Raw genomic sequence first — 6,071 nt, forward strand, 5'->3', positions numbered from 1 at the left:
CGGATTCCTATCTGAGGTGGAGAAATGCTACAACTCCGGAAGAGCGCGAGGGACTGAGGAAACGCGAGCCTGTTGACTACAAGGTGCGCGAGGGAGAGAAAGAGAAGGAGAAGCATCTGACAGAGGGAGAAGAAGAAGCTGGGTTTCAGGTCATTCATCCTTCAAAGAAATCAAAGATTACTCCTGTCGCAGAGATGGTGGTTGGCAAGAATGGAAGAGTCAGGCCTCGAGAAAGACCGTTGGTGATTAGGTCTGAAGTGGTGCAGGAGCGCCCAGCTCGAGGTCGTGACAAGAAATATGACAAGAATGACAAGGGCAAAGGGAAGATGGAAGAATAGCTCGAGTCCTTATTTATTATTTGATTATTATTATTATTGTCGTTGTAATAAAAAGGAGGGATTTTTAGAATCCTAGTCTATTCTATTTTTATTATGTAACGTACTATTATTATTTTGGAAACGAATGAAATAAAAGGTTAAATGGTTATGAAACCGTTAAGATTTTCTACTTATTATTCTTGTCGAATTTCAAATGCAATGCAAATGTCCTTCTATTTACATTTTAGATATAATGGGTTGAATCCCGTGAAGGATTGCCTACGTATTCACTTTAAAAAAGCGAAATCAAACCCTTGCGCGTAGTTCGAGTAAATGTAAAAGAATAATTGTTCTAAGCAAGAGCTTGTAACGAACTTAGAAAATAAGCATGAGCTTCTTGCTTGTTCTCAAGGTGCGAATTTAGTTTATTTGATGATATGAGGATGACAAATTTGTCAAAATGCAAGAGCATAGTAACGTTAGCTTATTTCAGCTTGGCCAGGGGCCGTTTATTTAGTGCCACAAGAGCGACACGTGAGGTTACGCGAGGCGCGTTTTTGTTCCTATTCTAGGCGTAGTATCGTTTCAGTTGGTCAAGGTTTGTTGGATTTGAAAACTCATTCCCATCTAGGTCTGTGATCCTAACCGCACCCCCTCCTGGAAGTATGGATTTGACTAGAAATGGTCCGGCCCAATTAGGTTTGAATTTTCCCCGTGGGTCGACAGGTAAAAGAGCTCTAACCGATTTAAGCACCAAGTCTCCTTCTTTGATGTTCCTTGGCCTAACCCTTTTGTTGAAAGCTCGTTTGATACGTGCTTGATATGTTTGGACATTATGCAAGGCGCGTAGCCCGACGTTCATCCAGGAGGATGAGTTCTTCATATCTATCCCTTTTCCAATCGGCTTCCGGGATTTGACTTTCGAGTAGAATACGCAAGGATGGTATTTCTAGCTCGACTGGTTGTACAGCTTCCATGCCGTAGGTCAAATAGAAAGGAGTAGCCCCAGTGGGCGTTCTAACAGATGTGCGATACCCCCATAAAGCGAAGGGTATCTTGCTTGGCCAATCTCTATAGTTGTCAATCATTTTCTTGAGAATTGTGACAACATTCTTGTTCGCCGTCTCTACCGCACCGTTAGTCTGTGGTCTATAGGGCGAAGAGTGGTGATGCTTAATCTTGTACTTGGCTAGCAATTGCTCGGTCTCAGCTTGGAGATGTGATCCATTATCGCTAATGATCTCATGTGGGCAACCATATTGACAGATGATGTTGTTTTGTATGAACTTTGCCACATTTTTAGCTGTAAGACCAGTGTAGGAAGCCGCTTCTACCCATTTGGTAAAATAGTCGATTGCTACTAGAATGAAACAGTGACCTCCTGTTCCGGCTGGAGTTATCTTCCCTATTATGTCAATTCCCCATGCAGAAAATGGCCAAGGAGATGTCATTGTATAGAGCAATGAAGGAGGGACATGTTGCACATTCCCGAAGATTTGGCAGTTATGCAATGTCTTACGTATTTGATGCAATCGGATTCCATTGTGGTCCAATAATATCCCAAACGTGTGATTTTCTTTGCCATCATAGGCCCACTCATATGAGGACCGCATTCTCCGTCGTGGACTTCTTCCATCACCTTTCGCGCCTGTAAATGATCAAGGCAACGTAGGACTACACCAAGAGGTGTTCTCTTGTATAATTCTCCTTGCATGAGGATGTATTGGGAAGCTAGTAGGCGTATAGCACGCTGTCCCCTCTTGTCCATATCTGGTGGATAGGTACCATTAAGCTTAAAGTTCAGGATTGCTTGGAACCATGGTTCCTGTGCGATTTCTTCTTCATCGGTGATTTGGTGGACATAAGCCGGTTCTGACCGTCGTTCAATGCACAAAGGCTCTTGTGGTCGGTGTAGATGTTGCAATGGACTCCAATGAGGTAGTGTCTCCAAATCTTCAAAGCATGCACCACTGCAGCTAATTCAAGATCATGAGTCGGGTAATTAACTTCATGAACTCTAAGCTGTCGAGAGGCATAAGCAATGACTTTCCCTTTTTGCATCAAGACACAACCTAAACCATGCTTAGAAGCATCACATTAAACATCAAAGTCCACTCCTTCTTCAGGTAAGGTCAACACCGGAGCGGTAGTCAACCTCTTTTTCAATTCCTGGAAGGCATTTTCACATTCTTCAGACCACACAAATTTAGACTCTTTCTTCAACAGCTGAGTCATCGGCCTAGCAATCTTTGAAAAATCCTTCACAAATCGCCGATAGTAACCCGCCAAGCCAAGGAAACTACGGATTTCGGAAACATTGGTTGGACTTTTCCAATCAACAACGGCTTCAATCTTGGCAGGATCTACCATAACACCCTCTTTTGAAATGACGTGCCCAAGGAAGGTCACTTTAGGTAACCAGAATTCACATTTAGAGAATTTAGCATACCATTTTTCACGGCGCAAAATCTCTAAAATAACACGAAGGTGTTGGACATGTTCTTCTTCAGATTTAGAATAGATCAAGATGTCATCAATGAACACCACAACACATTTGTCAAGGTGTTCTCTCAAAGTACGGTTCATCCGATCCATGAATACAAATGAGCATTGGTCAAACCGAATGGCATCACCGAACTCGGTGACCATACCTCGATCAAGGCGCTTTAGGAATGTCGCTTCTGGACGGAATTTGATGATAGCCCGAACGAAGATCAATTTTAGAAAAAGTAGAAGCACCACGGAGTTGGTCGAAAAGATCATCAATTCTAAGAAGAGGATATTTATTCTTGATAGTAACTCGGTTAAGTTCACGATAATCTATGCATAATCGCATAGATCCATCCTTCTTTCTTACAAAGAGAACAGGAGCACCCCAAGGTGAAAAGCTAGGTTGAATAAAACCTTTGGCAATCAAATCATCCAGCTGAGTCTTCAGCTCTTTCATTTCAGACGGTGCCAGCCTATAAGGAGCTTTTGCAATAGGGCCGGTACCAGGAATAAGATCAATAGCAAATTCAACTTCCCTTTCAGGAGGAATTCCCGGTAGCTCATCAGGAAACACATCGGGAAATTCACATACTACTGGAATGTTCTCTTTAGGAGGCAGAGAAGGAGAATCAGAAGAAGTCACCATACACAAAAAGGCTTGATGACCCTTTTTCATTGCATTGATAAACTTCATAGCAGAAATTAGTTTAGTACCGGTTTGTCTTTTAACCATTTGATAAGACACGCGGTGACCTGAAGGGCTTGTAAGAATTATTTTCTGGTCTCTACATTCAAATCGAGCATGATAAGTATGTAACCAATCCATGCCCAAAATGACATCAAATTCTTCAAGTGGAAATTGGAAAAGATTTGCTGGAAATATAGATCCCATAATAGAAATAGAAACTTCCGGATAGATTTTTGAGCAGGAAAAGACATCACCAGAGGGTAAGGATATAGATGTGCTTTCTTCTTGTGATGATTCAAGTGATAATTTATTGGAGAGTTTTATTGAAATAAAAGATAAAGAGGCACCCGTATCAAATAGTACCAAACAAGGAACATCAAAAATAGAAAATGTACCGGTAATGATATCAGGGTGTGCCTCAGCTTCAGCTCGGCTCATAACAAAGATCCGACCCTTCGGCCTCACTGCCTCACTGGGGTGATAGGAGCAGTAGGAGCTGTCACCTTCCTCTCCGGGCAAACATTAGCCTTGTGGCCCGGTTTGTTGCAAGAAAAGCATATGACAGGGTCAATGAAGCATTTACCAGGGTGTGCGGGTTTCTTGCAGTTATAGCACAGTCGGTCTCTAGTACCTTTAGTGTCACTAAAAGCTGAAGATTGACCACCCCGGTTAGCTTGAACATTAGAAACGAATCTTCTCTTGTTTGAGTCAGAGGGAGAAGAGATGAACCTAGGTGAAGGAGTAAAGGGCCTTGAAGAGGGATATAAAGGCCTCTTGCCAAGACTAGAACTAGTTGCACGAGCTTCATTTTCAATTTCCTTCAATGAATTCTCGGCCCATAAAGCATCATTATAAATGGAAACAAAGCTAGTGGAATCTCGGCGGACCATACTTTTGATCTTAGGAGAGAGCTTTTCAAGATAGAAGAAGGCTTTTTCATTGTCATCCTTCACTAATCTAGTGGCATAATGAGCCAATTCATTGAATTTATCAGTGAAGGCCTGAACTGGAAGGCTTCCTTGCTTCAACTCCATGAATCCCTTCAACTTTTGCTGTTTCAGCTCTTGAGGATAGAAACGGGCCTCCACTAACTCCTTGAAACGTACCCAGTCAAATCCTGGTTCACCGAAACGGTAGGCCCGATCATGGACCACCACCGTCCAGCTTCTCGTACTAGGAAATGAGAGGCTAGCTTCACTTTATGTTCCTCCTTGACATCATATAGAGTAAAGCTTTTCTCCAACTCCCTAAACCACCCTGTAAGAGCAGCTGGATCAATCTCTCCACCAAAAGTGGGAGTGTTGATTCGGGTCAGCTGATTAGCCACCCAAGTATAGGTGCCAGGAGTACCCTCAGCAGGCGGAGGAAGAGGAGCTTGCTGATTCTGTTGATTTTGTTGATTTTGGAGAATTTGAGTAAGAACTAATAAGATAGCATCATCAATGTCTCTCCTTGGCGGAGCCATCTTAAAAAGAAGAAAATTAATTAGTACCTATCAATTAGCAATCACAATCAGACTACCACATAAAATCCTAATTCTACCCATCCTACCCTTCTCTCAAGTTTATTATTCAAAGGTCAAGTGATTCTAAGTGGGGTGCACAAACGTGCATCGGGAGCAATAGGCTCTGATACCAACTGTGACACCCTTGATATTTAGCGTTATCTATATACGTAAATTCTACAGAAAAACTGGTAGGATATGTTTGTAAATGGTTCAACTAGTCCAAAAACCTGCAATTTCAAAAAATTGTCTAACTAAACCATTCACAACCAATTCCAACTCAAGAAGAGTGTCATAACCCTGCAACAGCTGATAAACTAACTTACATATATAACTAAAGACGCGGAAATATAAGGATACAAACCAAAAATAGAAAGGGAGACATATGTCCCTTCAAATTATATACAAACCCAAAACTATAAAAAGTTTACTAATAGAATAGCCAAAACTAGGTCCAAGGTTCCTTGCTCACTAGCCCGTCTATGACCCCAACTAAGCATCCACAACCTGTCAATCGCATTTTATACAAACACGAAAGCCACAATTCAGTGGGGAGTAACTTCGAGTCCTCCCAGCCACGAATCGTCAAAATTAATGTAACATGTAAACAATTTGATAAACCATTTACTTATCATGTATTCTAACAAATGACCCCTAAACTGACCAAACTAAACTATCATGTGAATCAGATAACAAATAGTAATCCAAACTTTATCAATCAGTAATAATGTTTACATCTCACCTATTACAATTCATAAAATCACCATACAAGAAAGGGCAATATATCAAAGACATGCATAAGTTCTTAGTACGGTCAATAGTCACTTTGTAACTCAAGTCTATACCACGAGGTAGGGAAGGTAATCGAACCGGTATCTTGGCTCGGCCCATTTACTATTAAGAAAACATGGCCAAGAGACAACACAACCCTAGCCTAAAATCACAAGCAGACCTAGACATGCGGATACACACCACCGCACCCAAGACCCACAACTTTTTTTTAAAACAAAGTGAAGTGAGTACCCTAAGGACACCACCGAAGGGTTGGCTAGTACTTAAGCCGACCCCATAC

This window comes from Silene latifolia, chromosome 5, assembly GCF_048544455.1.
Source record: "Silene latifolia isolate original U9 population chromosome 5, ASM4854445v1, whole genome shotgun sequence".
Lineage (NCBI taxonomy): Eukaryota > Viridiplantae > Streptophyta > Magnoliopsida > Caryophyllales > Caryophyllaceae > Silene > Silene latifolia.